Here is a 12,419-nt window from a genome sequence, read left to right as displayed (position 1 = left end):
GCAAACTAATATTGAATTTGAATAAATTACTTATGAATATATATATATATCTTAGTAACAAATACTACTATTTTTAAATTTGTCTAACATATATTTTGTCTAACATATATTTTCTAACTACAATTTTCTAACATTTTTATCTAACATATTATAAATTCTAAATTCTAAATTTCTAAATTTCACTACTATTTCTAAGATTCTAAGATTTATCTAACATATTCTAAATTCTAAATTTCTATATTTCACTACAATTTTGTAACATTTTTATCTAACATATTCTATATTCTAAATTCTAACAAATATTTTCTAACTACAATTTGTCTAACATATATTTTCTAACATATATTTTCTAACATATATTTTCTAACTACAATTTTCTCACATATATTTTCTAACTACAATTTTCTAACATATATTTTCTAACTACAATTTTCTAACTACAATTTTCTAACTACAATTTTCTATATCTTAGTAAAAAAATTTGTCTAACATATATTTTCTAACTAACAATTTTCTAACATTTTTATCTAACATTTTAACAAATATTTTCTAACTACAATTTTCTAAATAGATCTAACTAAAATTTATCTAACTTATATTTCTAAATTTAACTACTAAATTTTCTAACTAATTAAAACAAAAACAAAAAAAAAAAAAGGAAAAGGCCGGCCGGGGCTCACCTGTAGCCGCGGCTGCCGGCCGGAGCGGGGCGGCGGTTGGCGGCGCGGGCGCGGCGCGGCGGCTGCGCAGGCGGGAGCGAGCGCGCGCTGGCCGGAGCGTGGCGGCGCGGGCGCGCGGGCCGGGGCGGGGGCGGCGCAGCGCGCGGGCCGGGGCGGGGGCGAAGCGGGCGCGGGCGGACGGGGAAGCGCGGGCGGAGGAGAGGCGGCGGCGCGGTCGGCGGAGAGCGGCGGCGCGCGGGCGGAGGAGAGAGGCGGCGCGCGGCGGAGGAGAGGCGGCGGCGGCGCGGGCCGGGCGGGGGCGGCGCGGGCGGAGGAGGAGAGGCGGCGGCGCTGGCCGGCGGCGGCGCGGGCGGGCGGGGCAGGCGGCGGCGCGGTCGGGCGGGCGGGGGAGGCGGCGGCGCGGGCGGGCGGGGGAGGCGGCGGCGCGAAATTTTGGCAGAGTCTCCCCTGTATTTGGTCCTCGCGCGAATGGAGAAGAAAGGGCGCGCGCGGGGAATTTATGCAAAGGGCCTTTTGCACCGGTTGTTGGCTCGAACCGGTGCAAAAGACCCTTTTGCACCGGTTTAAGCCAACAACCGGTGCAAAAGGTCCCTTTTTTCACTGCCTTTTGTATTTTCCCGCCATTTATTTTTCGTGTTTCGCGTGGGATAGGTTCCCGCCACGACGCGCGCGTGGTAGGTTCCCGTCAAACGACGCCGCGCGGGATATTTTCCCGCCACGACGCGAGGGATGTTTTCCCTCCACGACGCAAGCGGCGCGTGGTATATTTTCCCGCCACGACGCAAACGGCGCGGGATGTTTTCCCTCCACGACGCAAGCGGCGCGTGGTATATTTTCCCGCCACGACGCAAACGGCGCGGGATATTTTCCCTCCACGACGCAAGCGGCGCATGGTATATTTTCCCGCCACGACGCAAACGGCGTGGGATGTTTTCCCTCCACGACGCAAGCGGCGCGTGGTATATTTTCCCGCCACGACGCAAACGGCGCGGGATATTTTCCCTCCACGACGCAAGCGGCGCGTGGTATATTTTCCCGCCACGACGCAAACGGCGCGGGATATTTTCCCTCCACGACGCAAGCGGCGCGTGGTATATTTTCCCGCCACGACGCAAACGGCGCGGGATATTTTCCCTCCACGACGCAAGCGGCGCGTGGTATATTTTCCCGCCACGACGCAAGCGGCGCGGGATTATATACCCCTTTTATCCCGGTTCCTGGCTGAAACCGGTGCTAAAGATGGGGGGCTAAATCTGGGGGACGCTTATCTGGTGTTTGCCTTATCTGGGGTGGCCTCATCTGGGGGGGGGGATTATCTGGAGGCACATTGCTATATATAGCCCCCTCCGGGGAGAGTAGAGAGAGCAGCCTGAGAGGCAACGACCAAGAAGGAAAGAGCCTCTCCGGCGAAGCTTCTCGAAGATATTTTCCCTCTATAAATAGTACGTCCCCGTCTCTCCCACTTCGATCATCACCAAACCCTAGCCCATTGCACAATGCCCCCAAAGCCGCACCCGCCGCCGGTGGAGGTGGACCCGCAGCTCACGGAGATAGAGGAGTGGGAGGAGCTGCAGCGGCAGGAGGCGGCAGCAAGGAGGGCAGCAGAGGATGAGGTGGACCCGCAGCTTGCAGAGATAGAGGAGTGGGAGGAGGCGGCGCTAGCGGCTACCATAGAAGCATTTGAGAGGCAGAGTCTCCAGGAGCTGCATAAGCGGCCGCGTGTGGCGGATCTGGATAGTGAGGAGATGCATAAGCGTCGTTGTGAGGAGGAGCTGCGGCAGGAGGCGGCAGCCAGGAGGGCAGCAACAGATGCGCGGAAGAACTAGTAGAAGTTGTTATTATTTTAGTTTAAATTTAGTTAATGTTAAATTTCAATAAAGTTGTTGTCGTTGTTTTACTTTAAGTTTAGTTAACGTATCTTGTTAAATTTCAATAAAGTCGTTGTCTTTAGTTTATATACCCCTTTTATCCCGGTTCCTGGCTTGAACCGGTGCTAAAGATGGTGGATTTGATTATATACCCCTTTTATCCCGGTTCCTGGCTGAAACCGGTGCTAAAGATGGGGGGCTAAATCTGGGGGACGCTTATCTGGTGTTTGCCTTATCTGGGGTGGCCTCATCTGGGGGGGGATTATCTGGAGGCACATTGCTATATATAGCCCCCTCCGGGGAGAGTAGAGAGAGCAGCCTGAGAGGCAACGACCAAGAAGGAAAGAGCCTCTCCGGCGAAGCTTCTCGAAGGAAAGAGCATTTAGTTCAAACGACCAATGTTACTGATACATATCACAACAAACGCTTCACAATATGAGCTCATCAAGGTACAGGATAATAATTAATACATTATGATCGCTTCGACCGTAACCATGGAGTATCTTCAGCATTTAACGCGATGGTTGGATCAATGTTCACTCTGAAGGGCGGAATTTCAGCAAACTTATTATAATCTTCTGACATGTCTGTCTTGTCCTCGACTCCCACGATGGTTCTTTTCCCTGAAAGAACTATGTGACGCTTTGGCTCATCGGATGAGCTCGTTTCCTTATGTTTTCTTTTCTTCGGTCTGGAGGACATGTCCTTCACATAGAAAACCTGAGCCACATCATTGGCTAGGACGAATGGTTCGTCTCTGTAACCAAGATTGTTGAGATTGTGACGCCCCGGAACCGGTACCATGAGGATTCCAGCGAACCCGCCGAAATCCGCACGATATCGATCCAGAGACGCCCTCCGACACGACGTGCGCGACGAATCACACACGTGATGCCAGAGGAATTAACACGAGCGGTAACATTACAACAGGATTACAATAGAGCCCACAAGATACATATATTACAACAACGACTCCAACGAGTCAAGATACAAATATACAATACAAAGATCCAAATCATACAGAAGATCAAATACGTCCGAGTACGGACAAGATACAAATTGGACTAAGAGTCCTGAAGATAACCAGTGGCGTCCATAACCCTGCCCAGGCCAAGCCGGAAGGGTAACCTTGCTAACGTCGTCATCTCGTACCTGTCGAAGTCGGGCCATCGGTTGCCGACAAAAGGGGGAGGAGACAAAAAGAAAGGAAGGCGAGGGTAAGTACCATTGGCACGTACTTGCGAGACAAGACCAGCTATGCTCGCTGGTGGGCGGTATAAACTTCACCCGGCTATATGTGGGGTTTAGCGGCAGCAAAGCTACTATCCAATAGAGACACGCTACAACATCCGTCTACTCAGAGAAGATAAGAGAGCGCACAAGGTAACAGATAAATACTACACAAACATAACCCAGCCGATTACACATATCCCCTTCAACAAAGCGAAGAGGCAATGTAAAAGGCACTCAACGGTGGACAAATTTTATTAGGTATCGGTTGTGGTAATGCTATATTACTACACAAGTTATTATCAGATTATTAACAACAAGTATAAGGTGTAAGTTGTCCTATGATCAAGCCATACAATTCCAAGTCGTCCATAACCGCGGACACGGCTTATCGATAAGATGTACACCCTGCAGGGGTTGCCCAAATGTAACCATACGCATGCTCGAACCCACTTACTACAGGTGGAGTCTCACATCAAGACCGTTCCCAATGCAAGAGAAAGTTTAATGGGAGCCACCCCACTAAGCTACCCGTGACGAAGTTCGGCCGTACTCCGATACGGACCCAGAGGTTTGTGCCAACGGCTAAGCTAAGTGTGAACAACCTGCTTTCGCTAATCGTTCCACGATATGAGTACAGAACAGAATATAAACACCCGAAGGCAACAGAAGTAAATCGTGCATCGTGCATATGAGCAAATAAAACCAAGGTTGTGGCTCCCAATAAACAGACTCGAGGAAAGGTAGTGGGTGATGGGGGTCCCATTCCCCCACGTACGGGTAGAGCGCTCAATCTCGGAACAGATAACAAGAACTCGGGTCCTAGGGGACATTAGCAAGTCAAAGTTCCGATGCTTTCGCAAAGGGGCTCACAGATGCCTCTGCTTACAATTTTAGTTGTTAACAATTAAATTAAAGCATGTGTATCTCCAACAAATGATATATCATGTGAAAACCTCCCAACAACCCAACATATCCCGATACCAGATCGAGATAAACAACAGAGCCTAAACACGCCTACGACTCGCAAAGCTGGCAAACAACAAACAATAGGTAGGGCGAGGAGGTGTATCTCGGACATATAGGTAACAGGTGGATAGGACACGTGACACAACAGAATCGCAACATAAGGATAGCAATAGATCAAAAGAGCATGTAAAAGTAAAATAGGTGAAGGGGTGGGCTCGCCTGTGAAAAGCTGCAGAAGAACTTGTCGGAGCACTCGTCGTATCTCACATCACCACTTCGTGATCCTATCCGGGAAGAAGCAAATGCTGGAACACACAACGTATGCAATCTTACTACTACGAAAGAAGAATCGGCATGATCAAGATGATATGCATGACATGGCGAATATGATGCGATGCAACTTATCCAATTAAGCGAGATCGGAATCCCGGACAAGCAATTAGGTTGGAGTTGCATTTCTACCGGCAAATTTAAATGTTGGTTAGCATGGCATAGCATGGCAAGAGTGAGCTACTTCAAGTTTAAATGGAACCGGGACAACAAATATATAATATCCCACATATTCCATATGTTACATATTAGGTGATAATGCAAACTACCACGAAATTTTATGATGCATGGTGCAACAGCAAGCATGGATGGCATATTCATGTTCATCATATTTTTCTGATCAAAATTGATATACAACACTTTTCATTTTGAGTTACCAATTAAAAGTTATTAGCAGATTAGTTTTTATTAGTTAAAATAGAAAAACAAGATTAATTTAATTAGGAAAAAGGACCCGAACGAAAATACTGACAGGAGAAGGACTGCGGGTTAGTTCCCAGGAGATCTAGGGGTTTTGTTGGAAACTGTCACGTGCAAGGACTGCGGGTTGATGAAAAGAAAGCTGCAGGGCTTGAACGAAAAAGACCAGATCCGATCGGATCTGGAGGGTTTCTCACCGGAGGAGGGCCTAGCCTCGGACGCCGACGGGTGGGGCCAAGGGGGTCGACGTGGATGCCACGCTCGGCGAACCATGCGCGCACGCCCAGGTGGTGTTCGACGCGGAGCGCGTTCCCGACGTGGGCGGTCACCACGGGCGGCGACGTAGTGAGCGGCGTTGCTGGGCCTCCCCGGATGCGGGCGGGTGTGCGCCGGGTGGGCCTCGCCGGCGCGGGTCGGAGGAGGCGGTGCCGTTGACGGCGGTCGCCGGAGAGCTCGCCGGCGTCGACACCTGCGGCGAAACGACGACGGTCACCAAGGGGGGCGATGTTCCAGAGAGGGAGGAAGAGCGGGAAGAGGCTCAGGAGAACGAGGACTTCACCAGCGAGCTTACGGTGCGGTCGCCGGAGGCCGGGGAAGAGCGTGGCGGCCGGAATCGGCGAGAAACCGCGCCAGAGACGGAGAAGGGAACGGCGAACTACGCTCGATTTACTGGATGCCGGCTCGATTCCTTGCACTAGGTTGAAGAGGAGGACGAGGCGCGTCGAACGGTGGCGTTGGCTTGGCGCGGGGAGGCCGGAGACGACGAAACACCGTGGAGGAGCTCACGGTGGTGCTCACAGAGAAAGAGAAAAGGAGAAGAGGGTTGGCGGCGCCGAGGGGAGGAAGAGGGGAAGGCTAGGGTTTGCTTCTGCGCGGATGGGATTTAAGAGGGGAGGGAGGAGCAGGTGGTTGAGAGGGGGGAGGACCACGGGATGGAGCACGCCTCCCGCGTGACCAGCTGGGGAAGACGACAGAGAGAAAAGAAAAGGGAGTACCGATTCGCCTCGGGGTGGGCTGGGCCGGAAGGAAGGAAGGAGAGAAAGGGGCTTGCTCGGGCTGGGCTGGCACTGGGCCTCTCCGGGGGGAAAAGAAAAAGGCAAGTGGAGAGGGAGGCCTGGTTAGGGTTTAGAGTTTTATTTTGAAAACCTTTTGCTGATTTGAAAACTGGTTTGAAACATCTTTTGAAAACAGAGCAAAACAAATAAAGTTTTATCTTAAAAACATTTAAAAATAGTTTTATTTATTAGATAGTTTTGGTGTTAAGGTTTTGTTAAAGAAAAAGACATAGAGGAGGTTTATTAAATAAACCATATGAGAGGGAGAAACTCAAAATAGTTTTTATTTAAAATGATTTCTATTTGATAAAATCTTGTGGATGATATGATGCAAGATGCCATGATGCATAAAAGAAAAAGAACAAGCAATTCTATTAGGGGTATGTTCCTGGGCCGTTACAATCGACACCACTAACAAGGAACCTCGCCCCGAGGTTCCACATCCAGGTACGGGGGAGAGAGGTGGACTATCGGATCTTCTGGCGACGTGTCGATCTCCTCGACACCACTAACAAGAGTTCTTGCTCCACGTAAATCGGCGACACCACTAACAAGAAGTCGTGGTTCTGATGTTGATGATGCATTTGCGTCGGGACCTCCGAAGATCAGAACTAATAGGTGAAAGGTAAAGATCGTCCAACCCACGTAGAGACCTAAGACTCGGAGAAACAGATAAGAGGAGATTCAAAACTCGTAAGGATAAGAGGAGCAAGAATGGCACAAGGAGAAAAATAGAGCTAATCAGATCTATCCAACGAATTTTCAGAAAATAGTTTTGACACTAGACACAACAACGTCCGTTGGCAAGGTTATCCTACAGGCTGGACTAGTGGGGTACCGTCAACCTGAGCTCTGATACCAACTTGTGACGCCCCGGAACCGGTACCATGAGGATTCCAGCGAACCCGCCGAAATCCGCACGATATCGATCCAGAGACGCCCTCCGACACGACGTGCGCGACGAATCACACACGTGATGCCAGAGGAATTAACACGAGCGGTAACATTACAACAGGATTACAATAGAGCCCACAAGATACATATATTACAACAACGACTCCAACGAGTCAAGATACAAATATACAATACAAAGATCCAAATCATACAGAAGATCAAATACGTCCGAGTACGGACAAGATACAAATTGGACTAAGAGTCCTGAAGATAACCAGTGGCGTCCATAACCCTGCCCAGGCCAAGCCGGAAGGGTAACCTTGCTAACGTCGTCATCTCGTACCTGTCGAAGTCGGGCCATCGGTTGCCGACAAAAGGGGGAGGAGACAAAAAGAAAGGAAGGCGAGGGTAAGTACCATTGGCACGTACTTGCGAGACAAGACCAGCTATGCTCGCTGGTGGGCGGTATAAACTTCACCCGGCTATATGTGGGGTTTAGCGGCAGCAAAGCTACTATCCAATAGAGACACGCTACAACATCCGTCTACTCAGAGAAGATAAGAGAGCGCACAAGGTAACAGATAAATACTACACAAACATAACCCAGCCGATTACACATATCCCCTTCAACAAAGCGAAGAGGCAATGTAAAAGGCACTCAACGGTGGACAAATTTTATTAGGTATCGGTTGTGGTAATGCTATATTACTACACAAGTTATTATCAGATTATTAACAACAAGTATAAGGTGTAAGTTGTCCTATGATCAAGCCATACAATTCCAAGTCGTCCATAACCGCGGACACGGCTTATCGATAAGATGTACACCCTGCAGGGGTTGCCCAAATGTAACCATACGCATGCTCGAACCCACTTACTACAGGTGGAGTCTCACATCAAGACCGTTCCCAATGCAAGAGAAAGTTTAATGGGAGCCACCCCACTAAGCTACCCGTGACGAAGTTCGGCCGTACTCCGATACGGACCCAGAGGTTTGTGCCAACGGCTAAGCTAAGTGTGAACAACCTGCTTTCGCTAATCGTTCCACGATATGAGTACAGAACAGAATATAAACACCCGAAGGCAACAGAAGTAAATCGTGCATCGTGCATATGAGCAAATAAAACCAAGGTTGTGGCTCCCAATAAACAGACTCGAGGAAAGGTAGTGGGTGATGGGGGTCCCATTCCCCCACGTACGGGTAGAGCGCTCAATCTCGGAACAGATAACAAGAACTCGGGTCCTAGGGGACATTAGCAAGTCAAAGTTCCGATGCTTTCGCAAAGGGGCTCACAGATGCCTCTGCTTACAATTTTAGTTGTTAACAATTAAATTAAAGCATGTGTATCTCCAACAAATGATATATCATGTGAAAACCTCCCAACAACCCAACATATCCCGATACCAGATCGAGATAAACAACAGAGCCTAAACACGCCTACGACTCGCAAAGCTGGCAAACAACAAACAATAGGTAGGGCGAGGAGGTGTATCTCGGACATATAGGTAACAGGTGGATAGGACACGTGACACAACAGAATCGCAACATAAGGATAGCAATAGATCAAAAGAGCATGTAAAAGTAAAATAGGTGAAGGGGTGGGCTCGCCTGTGAAAAGCTGCAGAAGAACTTGTCGGAGCACTCGTCGTATCTCACATCACCACTTCGTGATCCTATCCGGGAAGAAGCAAATGCTGGAACACACAACGTATGCAATCTTACTACTACGAAAGAAGAATCGGCATGATCAAGATGATATGCATGACATGGCGAATATGATGCGATGCAACTTATCCAATTAAGCGAGATCGGAATCCCGGACAAGCAATTAGGTTGGAGTTGCATTTCTACCGGCAAATTTAAATGTTGGTTAGCATGGCATAGCATGGCAAGAGTGAGCTACTTCAAGTTTAAATGGAACCGGGACAACAAATATATAATATCCCACATATTCCATATGTTACATATTAGGTGATAATGCAAACTACCACGAAATTTTATGATGCATGGTGCAACAGCAAGCATGGATGGCATATTCATGTTCATCATATTTTTCTGATCAAAATTGATATACAACACTTTTCATTTTGAGTTACCAATTAAAAGTTATTAGCAGATTAGTTTTTATTAGTTAAAATAGAAAAACAAGATTAATTTAATTAGGAAAAAGGACCCGAACGAAAATACTGACAGGAGAAGGACTGCGGGTTAGTTCCCAGGAGATCTAGGGGGTTTTGTTGGAAACTGTCACAGGCAAGGACTGCGGGTTGATGGAAAGAAAGCTGCAGGGCTTGAACGAAAAAGACCAGATCCGATCGGATCTGGAGGGTTTTCTCACCAGAGGAGGGCCTAGCCTCGGACGCTGACAGGTGGGGCCAAGGGGGTCGACGTGGATGCCACGCTGGCGAACCATGCGCGCACGCCCATGAGGTGTTCGACGCGGAGCGCGTTCCAGAAGTGGGCGGTCACCGCGGGCGGCGACGAAAAGAGCGGCGTTGCAGGGCCTCCCCGGATGCGTGCGGGTGTGCGCCGGGTGGGCCTCGCCGGCGCGGGTCAGGAGGAGGCGGTGCCGTTGACGGCGGTCGCCGGAGAGCTCGCCGGCGTCGACACCTGCGGCGAAACGACGACGGTCACCAAGGGGGGCGATGTTCCAGAGAGGGAGGAAGAGCGGGAAGAGGCTCAGGAGAACGAGGACTTCACCAGCGAGCTTACGGTGCGGTCGCCGGAGGCCGGGGAAGAGCGTGGCGGCCGGAATCGGCGAGAAACCGCGCCAGAGACGGAGAAGGGAACGGCGAACTACGCTCGATTTACTGGATGCCGGCTCGATTCCTTGCACTAGGTTGAAGAGGAGGACGAGGCGCGTCGAACGGTGGCGTTGGCTTGGCGCGGGGAGGCCGGAGACGACGAAACACCGTGGAGGAGCTCACGGTGGTGCTCACAGAGAAAGAGAAAAGGAGAAGAGGGTTGGCGGCGCCGAGGGGAGGAAGAGGGGAAGGCTAGGGTTTGCTTCTGCGCGGATGGGATTTAAGAGGGGAGGGAGGAGCAGGTGGTTGAGAGGGGGGAGGACCACGGGATGGAGCACGCCTCCCGCGTGACCAGCTGGGGAAGACGACAGAGAGAAAAGAAAAGGGAGTACCGATTCGCCTCGGGGTGGGCTGGGCCGGAAGGAAGGAAGGAGAGAAAGGGGCTTGCTCGGGCTGGGCTGGCACTGGGCCTCTCCGGGGGGAAAAGAAAAAGGCAAGTGGAGAGGGAGGCCTGGTTAGGGTTTAGAGTTTTATTTTGAAAACCTTTTGCTGATTTGAAAACTGGTTTGAAACATCTTTTGAAAACAGAGCAAAACAAATAAAGTTTTATCTTAAAAACATTTAAAAATAGTTTTATTTATTAGATAGTTTTGGTGTTAAGGTTTTGTTAAAGAAAAAGACATAGAGGAGGTTTATTAAATAAACCATATGAGAGGGAGAAACTCAAAATAGTTTTTATTTAAAATGATTTCTATTTGATAAAATCTTGTGGATGATATGATGCAAGATGCCATGATGCATAAAAGAAAAAGAACAAGCAATTCTATTAGGGGTATGTTCCTGGGCCGTTACAGAGATCCACTGTTGTTATTCCGTACAGCTGGTCTACCTTTACCCCTTTTCCATCAAGCTTGAACCATTTGCACCGAAACAAAGGGATCTTAAAATAAGGTCCATAGTCAAGTTCCCATATCTCCTCTATGTAACCATAATATGTGTCCTTTTCCCCACTGTTAGTGTTTGTTGCATCAATGCGGACACCACTGTTTTGGTTGGTGCTCTTTTTATCTTGGGCGAACGTGTAGAAGGTATTTCCATTTATCTCGTACCCCTGGAAAGTCAGTATAGTCGAAGATGGTGACCCGGCCAACAAGTACAATTGATCATCAATGGCGTTGTTATTCATGAGATGTGTTCGGAGCCAACCGCCGAATGTCTGCATATGTTTATGTGTAATCCATTCTTCAGACTGCCCCGGATATTCGGAGCGTACAATATTCTTGTGATCAGTGATATACGGGGCCACCAAGGTGGAACTTTGTAGAACTGTGTAGTGTGCTTGAGTGAAAGAAATGCCGTCCCTACATATCATTGATTTCCTTCCTAGCGTGCCTTTTCCACTTAGTCGCCCCTCATGTCGCGATTCAGGAACACCAATCGACTTAAGGTCAGGAATAAAGTCAACACAGAACTCGATGACCTCCTCTGTTCCATAGCCCTTGGAGATGCTTCCTTCTGGCCTAGCACGGTTATGAACATATTTCTTTAAGACCCCCATGAACCTCTCGAAGGGGAACATATTGTGTAGAAAGACAGGACCGAGGATGGCAATCTCTTCGACAAGGTGAACCAGGAGATGTGTCATAACATTGAAGAAAGATGGTGGAAACACCAACTCAAAGCTAACAAGACATTGCACCACATCCTTCTGTAACCTTGGAAGACTAGCTGGATCGATTACCTTCTGAGATATCGCATTAAGGAATGCACATAGCTTCACAATGGGTATTCGAACATTTTCCCAGAAGCCCCCTCGGTGCAACCGAAGCACTGCGTCATAATAATGTGGCAGTCATGCGACTTCAGGTTCTGGAATGTTTTCTTCTCCATATTTATAATTCCCTTTATATTGGAGGAGAAGCCAGACGGGACCTTGATACTGTAAAGGACTTCAAAAAAGATATCCTTCTCTGCTTTGGTAAGAGCGTAGCTGCCAGGACTTAAGCGACTCCCTGTATCCGTCTTGTAATCCTGTTCTTGCTTGTTCTTTGGGACTTTCATACGATACTGGTCCTCCCTTGCTTCTGGTGTATCTTTTGTCTGCCCATACACGCCTAAGAAGCCTAGCAGGTTCACGCAAAGATTCTTCGTCACATGCATCACGTCGATTGAAGAGCGGACCTCTAGGACTTTCCAATAGGGTAGATCCCAAAATATAGATTTTTTCT

The 12,419-nt window shown here is 48.6% G+C and overlaps 2 long non-coding RNA genes across 2 annotated transcripts; both read right to left on the bottom strand.

Moving 5' to 3' along the window:
- Positions 1–3,464: 3,464 nt before the first annotated feature.
- LOC139836001 (uncharacterized) lies at positions 3,465–5,249 on the bottom strand. The gene is made up of 2 exons (XR_011751596.1): positions 4,967–5,249; positions 3,465–3,700 (listed from the first exon to the last, which is right to left on the bottom strand). It is a non-coding gene; the product is annotated as an uncharacterized lncRNA (long non-coding RNA).
- A 2,304-nt stretch (positions 5,250–7,553) lies between these two features.
- Positions 7,554–10,282, bottom strand: LOC127332624 (uncharacterized). Its single transcript, XR_011751595.1, has 4 exons — positions 10,148–10,282; positions 9,786–10,057; positions 9,056–9,141; positions 7,554–7,789 (listed from the first exon to the last, which is right to left on the bottom strand). It is a non-coding gene; the product is annotated as an uncharacterized lncRNA (long non-coding RNA).
- Positions 10,283–12,419: the final 2,137 nt, after the last annotated feature.

The sequence above is a fragment of the Lolium perenne genome, chromosome 2, assembly GCF_019359855.2.
Source record: "Lolium perenne isolate Kyuss_39 chromosome 2, Kyuss_2.0, whole genome shotgun sequence".
In the NCBI taxonomy this organism is placed as follows: Eukaryota; Viridiplantae; Streptophyta; class Magnoliopsida; order Poales; family Poaceae; genus Lolium; species Lolium perenne.
This window is presented reverse-complemented; position numbering and strand designations above follow the sequence as displayed.